We start from the raw sequence: 15,497 nt of genomic DNA on the forward strand, positions 1-15,497 counted from the left end.
CTAAAATTAACCACTAAGTAAAATAAAATACCTAGGAATAACAAGAAATTTCCAAGAGGTATATAAAGAAAACTCTGGGATGTAAAATGTGTCTTGATCAATGAAATTATGGACCATGTTTTTGTAGAGGAAGCCTCAACATCATAAAAAGGAGTAAGTGCCCCTAAATTAATCTATAAATCTAAAGAAATCCCAATAAAATATTAGAAATTCAAAAATTTAATTGTAAAGTTTATATGGCAAAACAGAAGAGAAAAAGAAATTGGAAAATTGAGAGAAAGAAGACCAATGCAGTATGAACACTCCTGTCATACACTTTTAACTTAATATAAAAGCTACAATCATTTAAATTGAAGTAATGGTGTTGAAATAGATATATACCAATGAAAAGGAATGTAAAGTTTAAAAATAAGCCTACATACATTTGGGAATTTAACATATAACCAGCTATCACTTCTAATTAGTAAAGATGAGATTATCAAAAATTGGTGTTGGGTAAAAGTAACAATCTTGAAAAAAATTAAGTTGGTGCTAGCCCTTGTATCTTGTACCAAATAAACTCCAAAACATTAAATATTTAAATTTGTTAAGGGAACTAATAAAAATTCTAAGAAAAAATGGGGGAAAAGTGATCCTTAAAAATGTCAGAATGTGGATGGTTCTCAAATAAATAAATAAATAAATAAACAAATAAATTTCAGTTCCTATAAAAAGTTCTACTTAGCAATAGCTACCTAAAGGAAAATCAAAAGGCAAATTACAAATTGAAAAAAAAATTTTGAACTCATTGATATACTCTTACAAATCAAGAAAAATTCCAACAACCAAGAAAAAATATAGGCAAAAGATAGCAGAAAAGAAACTGCAAATGATTTAGAAAGCATGAAAAAACTCTCAGTAAGACTTATATGATAATTACAAATTAGAACTATTCTATTGTACTACTTGCATCTAGAAGTTTGGCCAAGACCCTTATTCTTAATTTTCCATTATGCTGGTAAAGATGTGTAAAAAAGCACTTTCGTGTATTATTTGTGAAGGTTTAAATTCATATAATTTCTTAGAAGAATAACTTGTCAATATCTACCAAAGTTAAAAATATGTAATTCTGACCCAGCAATTCCACTTCTAGGACTTTATGCTATACTTAAATTTGCCTATAGAAAAAATTATATATGTACTCAGCTATTCAATGAATAAATTTTTTTGCAAGGGTCAAAAGACTTAAAACAATGAGAAGTCCATTCTTAGAGGATGGAGTCAATATATTACACATATTCAAAAAGCCATTCAAAAGAATAAAAAAAATTTGTTATACTGATACATGAACTCCAATATTTGCTATTAAATAATAATCAGTTCAGTGTAAATAGAGGTAGTGTTCTATTATTTGTATAAAAAAGCAAAAAGAAGATAGCAATATCTTTTGAATTTTGAAACATGTAAATGTATTAACTATTCAAACTAATAACAAAATATAATTTTAAGAAATATGTGAATATTAGACATTACTATTCTTTCAAAAACTTCAGCCTTTCTTCTTCTGAGACCCAACTTTCCCCTCAGCTCTCCCTTCCTCTTCCAAACCCAGTCTTTACCAGCTGAGGAGGAGTGGAATTAAAAGATATAGTATGACACAACATCTCATTTACTTTCTTATGATACATTCAACTCTAAATCAACATTATAAACTAGTCTCTGAATCTACCTTTGTGCCTCAACAAAACATTTATTAAGGTAATATGTTAAACTGTATGTAAACATTACTCCTTTTATCTCCCTTGGTAATTTTTTTTTAAAGAAAAGTCTAAAAAATTATAGTTGTTCTTAATTTGGGTCAAATAAGTGCTTTGTATGAATTTTCTATCCCATTGAACAGGATGCCATTAAAAAGAGTTTCCAATATATTACTTTTAGACCCGGATTCTATGACACTTATTAGTAATCATAGAATACCTTTAGGCTAATTTTAGAAAAGATTTTCTCCAACTGTACCCAATCTGTTCATGTTTCTTCATCAAATGACAGCTCTTGCCATTAGGTAAGCCTACCATCCATCTTGTATTTTGGTAACCACTGTTGAGATCCAGGCAAATGCGTTGATTTTCTTACCTTCTCTTTTGACTCTTCTGCTTGCTTACTATCTGAAGCCTAGTAGAAGTAAAAGAGAAGAGATGTGAAGATTTACAGTACACCTCCAGTTTAGGCTTTTAAACACTGAAATCTTTCATTATAGTCACCCAAGGATGGAAGAAAAGGCCAACTCAAACTAGAAAATAGAGTGGGAGTAGATAGTATACATAGTAGATACATTTTAAGCAGAGAACAATGGGATTGTTGAGCAACCTTCCAAATGATGAATTCTCAGTTTGAAATGTTATAAATTCTCAGGATATCTTCATACATAAATGCAAAAATACCCCACATGCTTCAAAGCTAAGTACAAATTATTGTTATTATACACTTTAATTGTCAATGGATAAACTAGAGCAAACTATATATTATAAAATAATAGGCATATGAGCTGGTGTATTTGAAAGCTTTTGTTAAGCTTTAATGTGATCTACAAGTGCTAATTATTTCTTTTTCCTAATAATTAAAATAATGTTACGGGCTTCCCTGGTGGTGCAGTGGTTGAGAGTCTGCCTGCCGATGCAGGGGACACAGGTTCGTGCCCTGGTCCGGGAAGATCCCACATGCCGTGGAGTGGCTGGACCCGTGAACCATGGCCGCTGAGCCCGCGAATCCAGATCCTGTGCTCCGCAATGGGAGAGGCCACAAAAGTGAGAGGCCCGGGTACTGCAAAAAAAAATAATAGTAATAGATAAATAAAATAATATTACAACAGTCAATGGTTCAGCAACATTTGTTGAGTTTTTCCTTTGTATTGTAGCCCTGTTATAGGAGGTGTGAGTGATAGGGTAGAAACAGTCCTCTGATAAGTTATCTGGTGACAATGATGTAAAAACATGCTTGTGAATGTATACACACACACAGAGCAACTTATTGACGAACATCTGTAAAAAGAGTAAATTGCAGAGTGAAATGCAAAGTAAAAGAGTGGTTAATGTCAGAAGACAATGAGAAGAAAATTATTCATTGAGCTGTTAAATTTTGAGTCATGTTTTGAGGGAGGAATAAGATAGAAAAAGATAAATGAAAGTGGACAACCCAGAAAAGGGGATGGCAAAGTCATTAATAGGAAGAAAATGCAAAAGCTGTAGCAAACTTTGAAGTGAGAATAAGAAAATGGAATTAGTGCAATGGGACATCACTATAGTTGTGATTTTTAAAATGCACTGGTATACTTTTGGCTATGAAAGTTATCCTGAGTCTTTCTAAAGATTATTTTCAGTTATATTTGTATATGGCTCATTACAACTTTACAAAACCTACTTACAGTTTCCCCTTTTCTTGACTTAAACTAAATTTCTGCCTTTTATTGCCAGTTTAATTTTTACTTATCTTCAGAGTTCTCATTATAGACAATAAAGGTGTATATTACCTTATAAATATTGTTAGCGTCTCTTCTTACTGAGAAAGTAACATAGTGAGACTACTTTGATATTTGAAAACTTAGCTTTTTGCTATTACAATTTTGGAAATTATTTGAAAAAACAAGTCATTTTTTACAAATATATGATAAGGTTAAACAATATTTTTACAAGGGATTATTTGATGACAAACCCCTTCCTTATTTTCAAGATAGCTTTCTACTGTGAAATCTTATGCAAACTTTCATTAAGAATAGAAAGGACATCAAAGCCATAGATGTCAGAGGAACAGAGAAACAACTGAGAAACAATTATAGAGGATGAATCAAAGTGCAGTAACAAGGCTGTTCATACACATTTAGGTCTATGTATGGTCATAGTTTCATTGATTTCCTTTATAGTCATTCCACCATTTATGAATTTGCGAGGATTTCATGAGTGTAATGTAAAAGATTGATTGATCTGTTTTTTCTACACCAAGACTATGAAAAAACATCTTTTACTTTACCACTATTACAGTTATTTACAGTTTGATGGTCTTGTTAGATTCATTTGTTTTGAAGAGAATTGCCTCTGTGTTTGCTGCACATCAAGTGTAATCTCTTCCCTCTTTCCCCCCAGTGTTCCAAGCATAACCCCTGCTGCTCAGGATCCACTTCAGTGCCTCTTCATAAGGTTCTCCCTAGACTTACATTTTACCTTACTTAGCAGAGTCACCTTATACATGTTTTTTTTTTTTTTTAAATAGACTTTATTTTTTAGAGAAGTTTTAGATTCACAGCAGAACTGAGTAGAAAATACAGAGAATTCCTATAACCTTCTGTTCTCACAACTGCACACCCCCATCACTATCTATACCCCACACCAAAGAGGTTCATTTGTGACAATTGATTAACTTACAATGACACACTATTATCAGCCACAAGTCTCTAGTTTACATTAGCATTTTCTTCTGGTGTATATTTTATGGGTTTTGACAAATGTATCCCTCATTGCAGCATCCTGTAGAATAGTGTCGCTGCCCTAAAAATCCTCTGTGCTCTTCCTATTCATCTCTCCCTTCCCTCTAATCCCTGGAAACCACTGAACTTTTTACTCTCTCCATAGCTTTGCCTTTTCCAGAATGTCATATCATTGGAATCATAGTGTATGTAGCCTTTTCAGATTGGCTTCTTTAAATTAATAATGTGTTTAAGGTTCTTTCATGTTTTTTTAGCACTGAATGATATTTCATTGTCTGGATCTATCACAATTTATTTATTTACCTACTGAAGGACATCTGGTGTTGTCAATGTTCTGTATTTTGGCCATTCTAATAGTGGTATATCATTGTTTTTTATAATCATTGTTATTTTAATTTATGATTTCCTAATAGCATATGATGTTGAACATCCTCTCATATGCTTATTTTGCCATCTGTATATCTTCTTTGGTGAGGTGTCTCTTCAGGTCCTTTGCCCACTTTTAAATCATTTTCTTTTTGTTGAGCTTAAGAGTTTTTTGTATATTTTAGATTAACAGTCCATTATCAGGTATGTCTTTTACAAATATTTTCTTCCAGTCTGGGGCTTGTCTTCTCATTCTCTTGACAGTGACTTTTGCAGGGCAGAAGTTTTTAATTTTAATGAAGTCCAGCTTATCAATTATTTCTTTCATGACTCATGTCTTTGGTGTTGTATCTAAAGTCATCCTGAAACCAGGAGTTTTACAGTTTTACATTTTACATTTAGGTCTTTGATCCATTTTGAGTCAACTTTTGTAAAGTTTGTAAGGTCGTGTCTAGATTCACTTTTTGCATATGGATGTTTAGTTGTTCCAGCACCATTTGTGAAAAGGACTGTCTTTTGTCTACTGTATTAACTTTGCTCATTTATCAAAGATAAGTTTACTATATTTATGTGAGTTTCTGTTCTGTTCTATTGATCAATATCTCTATTCTTTCACCAAGACAACACTGTCTTGATTATCTGAGCTTTACAGTAAGTTTTGAAGTCAGGTAGTGCCAGTCCTCTGATTGTTATTCTTCTTCTTTATTGTCTTGGCTATTCTGGGTCATCTGCCTCCCCTTATAAATTTTAGATCAGTTTGTTGATGCCCACGAAGCAACTTGCTGAGATTTTGGTTGGGATCATGCTGAATCTAAAGGTCAACTTGGGAAAAACTTACATCTTGGCAATATTGGATCTTCCTTTCCATGACCATGAATATCTCTCCATTTATTTAGTGCTTATTGAATTTATTTCATTAGAGTTTTGCAGTTTTCCTCATATATAACTTGTACATATTTTGTTAGATTTAAACCTAAGTATTTCATTTGGGGGGATGTTAATGTAAATGGTAGTTTTTTTAAATTTCAAATTCCACTTGTTCATTGATGGCATATAGGAAAGTGAGTGATTTTTGTATATTAAACCTGTATCCTACAACCTTACTATAACCACTTCTTAGTTCCAGAAGTTTTTTGTTATTGATTTGTCTGAATTTTCTACATACACAATAATATCATTTGCAACAAAGACAGTGATATTTCTTCCAAATCTGTACAACTTTGGTTTCCTTTTCTTGTCTTATTGCATTACATAAGACTTCCAGTTCAATGTTGAAAAGGAGTGGTGAAATGTGACATTCTTGCCTTATTTCTGATCTTAGTGGGAAAACATTTAGTTTCTCACCTTTACGTATGATCTGAGCTAGAAGTTTTTTTAGATATTCTTTATCAAATCAAGGAAGTTTTCTTCTATTCCATCCTTCCTTCATTTCCTTCCTCCCTTCCTCCCTTCCTTCCTTCCTTCCTTCCTTCCTTCCTTCTTCTCCTTCTGGTATTGCTACACCCATGTGTCATACCTTTTGGAGTTATCCCATAGTTTGTGCAAAAAAGACCTTTTTGCTTTAAAATCTTTTTCTTTTTTGTTTTCAGTTTTGAAAATTTCTGTTGACATATTCTCAAGATCAGAGGTTCTTTCTTGAGCAGTGTCTAGTCTACCAATGAGAACTTTCAAAGTCATTCTTCACTTCTGTTATAATGGTTTTAATATATAGCATTTATGTTTGATTCTATCTTAGAATCAGAAATACATTAACCATCTGCTCTGGCATGCTGTCTACTTTTTCTGTTAGAGCCCTTAGCATATTAATCATAATTATTTAAAATTCAAATTGTGATTTTTGCCTTTTTGTATGCCTTGTAATTTTTTATTGAAAGCTGGACATGATGTACTGAGTAAAAGGAGCTCTGGTAAAAAGGCCTTTAGTGACATGGTGATAAGGCATGAGGGAGGGGAGTCATTCTATAGTATTATAGTACTTACTATGTGTAGGTCTCAATCTTTTGGTGAGCATGAGTCTCTGGGATGTGAACTTCATTAGTGTTTCTCAGTTCCCTCCATCCTCTATCTCCCATCCTTTAGATGGAACAGGATGTCTAGAAGAGACTGCAGTTGGTTATTGGCTTTCTTCCAGGTTGGTTAGGCAGTGATAAAACTCCAATAGGTTTAGCTCTGGTAAAATACCTTCTCTTGAGAACAGGTTTTGTTGAAAAGAACAGAATGTTCTGGCTTATTTCAAAATGGTTACTTTTTCCCTCCTCCTGCCTGAAATATGAGGGGACTTGTCTATGATATTTAATGTGAAAACCAGATAGATCTACTGAAGGTAAAACTCACAAAATGTGATGCTTCCCCAAGACTGATCCACCCTGGAGTTTTGAACTTTCAGATATGCCCACACTGAGCCTCCAGCAATTCAGTCACAGTTCAGGTTTTTCTGCCCCAGTACTAGTTTCTGTGGAGTTTTCTACTGGTGGGTTTCTATTCCAGTAAGTTGTGAGTCTCAATCTGCCTGTCTGCCTCTCTTTTGGACACAGCAGTTTGCACTGTGACCTCACATCTCTAGAGGATCTAAGAAGAGTTGTTGATTTTTCAGTTTGTTCAGATTTTTACTTTTTATTAAATGCAGTGCCAGCTTCCAAGCTCCTTATGTGACAGACTGAAAAGCCAGATTTATTGTACTCCTTAGATTTAATTATTACTGAATTTTCATATTAGGCTCATATTTGAAACCATCTAGACAGACTTTTTACATTGTTAAATGAATGAGTTTCCACTGGGTTCTGTTGTTAAGTAAAGTTTCTACCCCATGGGAGAAAACCAGGCCTAATTTTAAATGGGTAACATACTTAATTATTTCATTAAAAAGCATAAACATCCCATTTTCTCTATGGCTTGACTGCCTACTTTAAAATATTTAAGAGGAGACTAGAAAAGGAAAGAGGGACTGCTAAGTGTTTTGCTAAAAGTAGTTTTATTTATTTTTTTTCCTTTTGCAAAAATAAGTATTGCCCCTATTTGGATGATGAACATTTTGAGACTAAAGCTACAAACTCTCTCCAGAACAAAATATATTTAAACACAAACTTTTGTATAAAATTTTAGTGCCATTACAAGTGTGACAAAGTCTATGGAACCCAGGTAAAATGTCTTGATTTAAAACTTTTTCCTTCCTGAATCTTACAGATAATCACCACAATTTCTAGTATTTACAGTAGGAATTTTCTTTATAACATTTTATTCAATTAAATGTCTCTAATTGGCTATCACAACTTTGTCATATATGATTTTCATTACTTTTTCTCTTAAGTATAACTTTTATAATTTATTAAAAAAATCTTCTGTCTGTTGAATTATCTCCAAATCTCCATTTTTAATATGAAATATTATGTAGTTTATAAAATTCAGTTATATACATTTACATTTTTTAAACTGGATACATTTACTTGACACATTTACACAAAACTTCAAATCCCCTTTTCCTGTTCACCGTCTTTACAAACTTTAGGTAAATTAGTTTACCTTTCCTAGTCTTGGTTTCATCTTTATTAATATGGGGATGGAATGCCTACATCATAAAATGGCTATAATAAGTAAATACCTAGCTTTAGGACTTCTCTTAGGGGCTGCTCTAAAGAATGTCTTCAGCAATTTTGAGCTTTTCATTCCATTTCCTTTACTTATGGTTACTCCAGGCTAGGTGTATCTGATAATATCTGGTGCCCCTCACTGGCACATATAGCAGTGGGTAGAATCTTATAGTGTCTAATTGCAATTTATCCCACAGTGCCAAATAATGTCAAATTATGCTTGTAGCTCACCTGTTTAAAATGCTTTTCAAACTGAAATTGACATTTGGGAATAGTCCCAGGCTTAGAGCCATAAAAAGTTGGGTTCTACAACCTCCCTAAAGACCTATAGGATATCTGAAACTAAATGCCTCATGTAAGTAGCAGAAACATTATTTCCACAGAGTAGGTGAGCAGAAAGCACTGGCTTCTGAATGTAGAATTTTTCCAAAATGTAGAATTTTTCAAAATCAAATATGAAGAAGGTAAACGAAGGAAAAGACTGGAGAATTTCATTGCCCTACTTTGTATTTAACAGAGAAAGAGGTGAATGTGCAGAAAAAATTTGAAAACAGTATCATAATTTATCAAGTACTTTTATACATTATCTCCTTTGAACATCACAGAACTGTCACATAGCAAAAAGTAGGCATCTTTATCTTCCTTTATAGATGAGGAAAGAATCACAGAGTGGCTTAGTGACTCACTGAATCTATATGACTCACTCATGGTGATTTTCAGTTTTCCAATACTTCTTACACGATTTGGAAATTTCTATTTATAATAACTGTGAAAATAAATAAAGGGAACCTCATTTAAAATGGAGTCAGGAAGCCCTGAAAGGGTATCTCTCACATATATATCACTCGTTACAGCCTGCATAACCAGCAGGAAGAAGGAAGATAAGAATTATTTTAGCAAGGTCTGTTTGTATAGCATTCTGTGTATAAAATTCTTTCACTCTCAACTTCTTATCTATGGTGATAAGGATGTTGCTTTTCTTCTGGTACAAGTCGGGGCAGGGGTGCATTTTTCACATAAGAATTTCATCTCCTGTTTTTAAGAAAAGGAAGGAGGATCCTTCCTTAGCCTAGCAACAAAGCACTCACCACCTCTTGCAGCCAATAAGAAACCACCACAACTTTGAACTCGTTCTTCTCCAATAAATTGTATTCAAACAACCCTCCCAAATTTTCTCCTAATCCTTAGCAAAAGCTGACCTTCCCTTTGTCTCTTTGGACTTGCCTATGGTTCACCATAGTTTACATTTTTCAAATTGCAATTCCTCTGCTATTCCTGAATAAACTCATTTTGCTGGTAAAATAACTGACTATTTTGTTTTTCAGGTTGACATAACATGCTTTCTTCATTCAGTTTGTTTCCTGCTTGCACTCAGTCACTGATTAGTTCTCAATTGTTTCTTATTGGTGCTTCCCTGAGAGTTTTTTGTTTTGCTTTTTTAATGGTCTACATAACTGCTCTGTTTATTTTTGAAGAAATATTTTTGTGCTTTATTGGAGAGATAATAATTTTACACACTGTGAGAAAACTTCAAATGACTCAGGTAGCTAATGTCAACATTAGATAGTGTTTGATCATCAGAGATTTAGCATATATCCACTTTTTACTACACCCCATTCCACAACTTAGTACTTGTGATACCATATTATATGGATATAAACCATTTCTTAGATCTTTCCTATTGAGTTACCCTGTTGAGCAAGTGAGTATTTGGTATACAACACAAACATGAAAAATGAATATAAAGTTTCAGCTGTAACTTAATATTTTTATCCTAAAAAATTACTCCTTAGCCATCTAAATAATAATCAATTTGTCATAAATTTTATTGTGTTACAAAAATTAAAATATCTGGGAATTGTGGATAAATGAAAGTAATGATCTCTTAATTTGGTTTTTATCTTTATATTATCACTTCCAATAACAAGATAATTCTCAGAGGTATGATGTGCATGTAGACAGGTGCTGACCACGCCCTCTGTTTCTGGGCATATCTGAGTAATTGGCTACAAAGTAAAGTTCTTTTTTTTTTTCCAAACCTTATAGCTTAGTGCCAAGAATGATTGTATTGGGAGCTCAACATATTAAAATTTATCTTTACATATTTGAATATAAAGAGATACTTTAAAAATATATGACAAAGCAAAATAACAAAAACAAACCACAGGTATGGCCAAGGAAGAAATGGAAGTTTCTACTCTTTCACCTTAGCAGTTTTAGTGGTATGGGAGTTGGGGACTGTGGCATATCTGGATGTATAAGAGCATCTTCATTTTTCTTGCATCGTTTGATGAAGCCATGTACTCTTCCCTCTTCACTTGCATTGTCTGAGTCCCTGCCAAGTGCTACTACCAAAGGATTCCTGAAGAATGAACTCTGTAGTAATCTTGCTGCTTTTACATGTTCTAAGGGTGGCCCTGATCATATATATATTTTTAGACTGGCATATTTCTTTTAAAAAAACTAGAAATGTTTTCTTCCTCTCCTGTAATATGTTCACTTTTATGTTACATAGGAAATAAATGTCGATACTTAAATGAAAACTCCCAATTTCATAGTACATATAATGAAAATTTATAATGCCAGATGTAAATATAATTAGAAAATAAGAGAGAATTTTAAGTTTTAATGGCATAATTTAATATATGTGCATTAGCAGTCTATTCATTTTTAAATATAAGATCTTTATCAAACAGCCTAAATCTGTTTTCTGTTTAAAATTTTTATGGTTTCCCAGCTAGACATTATATATTTCCTTTCATTATGGTTTAAAGTAGTGGACATGAATAGCTTGCATCCAGCCAGTGTCCTCTAATTGGTTCTAGGTGAGAGAACTAGTGTTCATTGAGTGCCTACTATAAGAAGGACATGTTATTCAAATTTTACTTACTTCAGTCACACAAAATCTCCATAAAGTGTATCATCCTCCAAAAGAAAATGACAATCAAAGAGGTTACACAGCTAGTAGTGACCAGATATAATCTAGAGTTCATGTTTTTCTGTTTCTGAATTCCAATCAAACCATTATTTTACCTAGAAATCCCAGTATATAATTTTTACCTCTCAATGATAGTAGCTGAAATATCTTTCCTTTTCTTTTCTTTTTTCTTTTTCCCCTGTCTTTTCCTTTCCTTTCCTTTCCTTTCCTTTCTCTGTTAGGCCTATTATTAATGTAATACAAAGGACACAACAAGGGAATTCAAACTTGGAATAGGGCTTTGAGAAGTAATGTCAGGGTTACACTAGCAATTTATGTAGCTCTATACGAAGAGAAAGGAACTATGCAGACCAAAGGAGTAGAGGTTGTCTCTTAGTGTGATGTAACTTCAATATATATATATATATATATATATATATATATATATTACCATGACTTATCCAATCCTGAGGTTTATTTTATTTAGTTTTGTTTCTTAATTTTCATTCATTTCTTGGTTGGCTGGGTTCATGATCAAGTAGATTTTTCTACAAGGAACTTAAAGGTGCTGTACCTTCTGAACTTCTTGGTCTTTGAAAACGTCTGTTGCTTTGCTTTATGACTGAGGGATAACTTGGCTGGATACAGTGTTCTTGGGACTCTTTTTTTTCAGCCCTTAGAAGAGAGTGCTTCATTCCTTCATGGCACTGAGGTGTGCCAGATCAAAATCTGAGACCCAGTTTGACTTTTATTTTTTTTAATTTAAGTATAGTTGATTTACAGTGTTGTGTTAATTACTGCTATACAGCAAAGTGATTCACTTATACACACACACACTCACACACACATATATATATACACATTCTTTTTTATATTCTTTTCCATTGTGGTTTATCATAGGATATTTAATATAGTTCTCTGTGCCATAAAATATGACCTTGCTGCTTATCCATTCTATATGTAAACGCCTACATCAGCTAACCCCAACCTCCCTCCCCATCCCTCCCCCAACCCCCTCCCTCTGGGCCACCACCAGTATGCTGTCTATGTCCATGGTTCTGTTTCATAGATAGGTTCATTTGTGTCATATTTTAGACTCCACATATAAGTGATGTCATATGGTATTTGTCTTTCTCTTTCTCACTTACTTTACTTGGTATGATAAGCCCTAGTTGCATCCATGTTGCTACAAATGGCATTATTCATTCTTTTTTATGGCTGAGTAGTATTCTATTGTATATATGTACCACATCTTCCTTACCCATTCATCTGTCACTGTACATTTAGGTTGCTTCCATGTCTTGGCTATTGTAAACAGTGCTGCAATGAACGTTGGGGTGCATGTATCTTTTTGAATTATGGTTTTGTCCAGATATATACCCAGGAGTGGGATTACTGGATCATATGGTAATTCTATTTTTAGTTTTCTGAGGAACCTCCACACTGTTTTCCACAGTGGCTGCATCAACTTACATTCCCACGAACAGTGTAGGAGTGTTCCCTTTTCTTCACATCCTTTCAATTTTTTATTTGTGGACTTTAATGATGGCCATTCTGACTGGTATGAGTTGATACCTCATTGCAGTTTTGATTTGCATTTCTCTAATAATTAGTAATGTTGAGCATCTTTTCATGTGCCTATTGTCCATCTGTATGTCTTCCAAAAGTCCTATATTTTGATCAGACATTTGGCTTGTTATTTTATATGGTTTGAGGGATATGTAGCCATACCTCCACAAAGCACCTTTCACAATATTCAAGCTTCAATATATTTCCTCATATTTTAGAAAAGTGATTGCATTTTGCTAATATGCTACCTTGGTTTGACATTAAGTTCCAGTGTAAATGAGTCTAAATTATATTTTTTTCAGGGCATTTTCCAGCTGGTTGCTTCAGAATAATCTGCAAATAATTTAGGTAGGACATTGTTTTGATAGATCAAGTGGTCTTCTCAATTTATACCAGGTAATAATCTTGATACTATCCTTGCAAGGGTCAGTGAAACTGAGCCCTGGCCATTATTGTTGATATTTGAGTGCTTGCTAAGAACACAGTGAAATCAAGTGAACTCTAGGACTCATACATTTTCCTTATATTTTACTTTTTCTGTTATTCCCACTTGGTTTGGAAAATGTTCTTATGTTTTATTAGACATTTTAAAAAGAATTATTATTAAAAAGGCAATTATGCTCAATGTAAAAGAAATCAAGCTACACACACACACACACACACATACACAAATGTAATACCTCCAGCTTATACACCAATTTAAATTTGAATGTTATCGCATGCATTTTAATTTTATCCAACATAGATCTTTCTCTCCCCTCCCCCCACCCCACCTCATTTACTTTGTCTTCTGTGATGCAGGCTAATCTACAAATCTCAAAATATTAAAACTTTTGTCTATAGTCTCTTCCAGAAATACACAATGAAACTAAATTATTCTCTGAGCTGATACACCCAAAGTATTCTATGTATTGCTCTTTAAATGTCCTTGTTGAGGCTATGGAGCTCACTTTCAATCTTTATACATGATCTCCAGCTTCTCAGTTTTTAAGACATTATTCCTTGGGAAAAATTATTTCTCCCAATTTGGATCTGCTACTCTGTATTTTCTAGCCATTCATAGGTTCCCATGTTTCATATCTCCTAAGCAAATCAACAGGGACTATGAAATTGAATCCTTCCCAAGACAGATTCTATGAGCTCACCTCACTATTCCAAACTTAATTCACATGATCCTTTGCAATTGATCCCTTCTCAAGATCAGGCAGTATTGGAATAAGAAGAGTGTACAATGGCCCCAATTCTTTTTTATAACTTGGTGGGGCTGGAGGAGAAGAGGGAGGAAAATGAGAAGCACTACCTCAACTTGTATAATGAGTTCTTAACTTGGGTCTGCTGTTCCTTGATTCTCTCAAGAGAAAGCATGGCACACCAGGAAATGTCAACCCCAATTGTTCAGGGGTCAAATGCCTTTAAGTACATAAATATTTTATATATAAATTCTTAAGTATATACTTATAAATATGTCATGTAAAGGATGTTAATTTAAAATATATTTTATAAATGTATTGTAAATATTTATAAATATTTTATAAGGATCTTGATAATGGGTATAGGAAATCAGGAAAGATGCCAGAATATACTTCATGGTTGTGAGCTCCCCAGCTTCTCTCTTCCTATATTTCCTGATCTAGGGTTTCACTGGCAGGTATTCTCAGGTAGCATAAACATATTCAAGACTTTTATTCTAACATTTTCCCTAAAGTTAGAAGTTGTGGGTGCCATCAGTCAAAATTAGGCTAAGGCTTCAGTCTTTATTCTGAAGAAGCCAATCATAATGTTAGTGTTCTGGGTTGGTCCAAGGTCTTCTATATCATATTTCCCCCTCTGCTTACAATTATCAGGCCCTGTTCTAACCAATTTAATACTTAAAATGACACACTGAGACAGGTATTAACATTACCTTTATTTTATTTTATTTTATTTTATTTTATTTATTTTTTTTTTTGCGGTACGCGGGCCTCTCACTGCTGCGGCCTCTCCCATCGCGGAGCACAGGCTCCGGACACGCAGGTCCAGCGGCCATGGCTCACGGGCATAGCCGCTCCACGGCATGTGGGATCCTCCCGGACCGGGGCACGAACCCGTGTCCCTTGCATCAGCAGGCAGACTCTCAACCACTGCGCCACCAGGGAAGCCCCAACATTACCTTTATTTTATAGATTATGAAACTGATGCACACAAAGGTTAAGTAGTTTGCTCTAAGTCACAAACCTACTAAGTAGTAGTGCCAGGATTCAAACAGAGGCAACATGATTCCAAAACACAGGCACTTAAATATTACATGTTTCTTCTTCTAATAATAGATGTTGATATACTATATTTTCAGTTTATAACCTTCTCATACTTTGGAGGGCTTAGTTAACATTATGTGAATCTATGGAAAAAAAGTTGTGTTATTGTGTTTTCAAAGTTGACAGATCAATAATGTTGTAGATGCTGCACAGAAAACAACACATTGTAATTGATAATGCAAACATCAATGAGTGAGAAAATATTAAATATAAGATCTTAGGGGCCTCAGCATATTGCACAGGCAAGGATCAAGAAAGAGGAGAATATCGTATGCTAATAATATGGAGAATAATTTTATTTTCTAGAA

This window comes from Mesoplodon bidens (genome assembly GCF_964165515.1).
Source record: "Mesoplodon bidens genome assembly, chromosome: 5".
Classification (NCBI taxonomy): Eukaryota; Metazoa; Chordata; class Mammalia; order Artiodactyla; family Ziphiidae; genus Mesoplodon; species Mesoplodon bidens.